General features: G+C 44.5%; 1 protein-coding gene across 3 annotated transcripts in view; it reads right to left on the minus strand.

Annotated features, from left to right (window-relative positions):
• Positions 1-583, minus strand: part of LOC107043417 (peroxidasin) — a 19,169-nt gene extending 18,586 nt beyond the window's left edge. For 2 of the 3 annotated variants that reach the window (XM_015264916.1, XM_015264917.1), the window contains exon 1: positions 46-583. The gene's annotated coding sequence lies outside the window, so the exon portion shown is untranslated. The remainder of the gene's footprint in view (positions 1-45) is intronic. The other variant, XM_015264919.1, reaches the window with a different exon arrangement.
• Positions 584-1,446: the final 863 nt, after the last annotated feature.

The following is a 1,446-nucleotide window of genomic DNA, read 5'->3' on the forward strand; positions in this document are numbered from 1 at the left end:
ACATAAAAAAATTCCACAACATAAAATAGTCAATGTACTGCATACATTATGTTAAATCGAGTAGATAATCTATCGTAACAAGTGAGGATGCTTTTCACCGGAGTTCGTGGCGATACATAAATTTCACGATAACGCGCATTCGCTGACACTAATCCCACCACCAACAGTAAAATTTTGTTCCACTTTTCAAAGCCCCCGAGATGCGAGTAAGACAATACGCGAAGCCACTGAATTGAGTCTGCGAATAGTTTCAAGTAGTGGAGTTCCAAGTTCCTGCTTCACCTCATCAATAGGGAGTTCCCCCTGAGTTTCATTATGCAGAAGATAAACAGAATTTTCCCTCCTCACTCATTAGCGAGCACTTAACACTCCTCAGTGGCACATCATGCAGGGCCCCGAATCACTACCGAAAATTCGGGTAAAATGGGACACGTCCAGCGGACCGAAGTGACGAGGAAAGCATTCTCCGAGAATGGCTCATAGGTCGCGATTATCCCCCGCGGAGAGAACAATATGGCCGTAAAAATTAAAACAGTCGCAAGATCACGGGGCTCACACTATTTCGCCAACATATTTGTCGGGAATAGGGCGAAGGACTGCTGGCAGTCGCGGTAAAATCTTGTGCGCAACACACAGCACGCATCCTATGTGCCATTTCATCCCTCGGTACGTGACATTGCGCGGTGGGCGCTGTATCTCCTGCTATTCCTCCCACTAGCATCTCATCTCTCTATCGCATGGGCATCCCCTACCGTTTTCTTTCGCGTTACTTCCATGGGATTTCATCTACCCGTTGCTGTAATGCTCATCTGTCCATTTGCCTGTCCAGATATATCTGTCTTATCCTACTTTCTCGCCCTTCGACAATTGTTTTTTTTTTCCTTTCTATTGGGATTTATTGTGCGCCAGCGGGTCGATGGAATCGCGCGGGGGGCGTTTGGTATTGCGATGCTTCGGGAGTTGACGGCAGGAGATACGTGTCACAGACTGCGGTAACGAGCACAGAGTACAATTGGATGAATTATGGGGGGGTGACTGGGCGGCCAATTTTTTGAGAACGCATTACAGTTTAACCCCCTACGGGTACGCCTCGTGGGTGCTCTGACTACGGATACACTGGGGTTGTATTTAAGGGGAAACGGAATCCCTGCGTTTATACAAATCTTTAGAATTGTGTTTTCTCCTGCAATTATTATTTTTTATTCAGTAAACTACTTCATTGACTCGACAATGCGATAATCGAGTCGATAAAGTAATTTCAGTAGCGAAGCGGTAAACCGGGTCAAGTCGATTTTGATTATTGGCCAGTTTTTGACGAATATCTCGGAATCTAAAAGAGATAGAAATTTTTTTGTCATAACCTTTTTTGTAGATGCAATTAAGTGTTATAAAAAAGGTTATGAACAAAATTTCGCTATCTCTCTTAGGTTCCGAGATATCCGTCAA

This window comes from Diachasma alloeum, unplaced genomic scaffold, assembly GCF_001412515.2.
Source record: "Diachasma alloeum isolate Michigan unplaced genomic scaffold, Dall2.0 Dall_scaffold_00571, whole genome shotgun sequence".
Lineage (NCBI taxonomy): Eukaryota > Metazoa > Arthropoda > Insecta > Hymenoptera > Braconidae > Diachasma > Diachasma alloeum.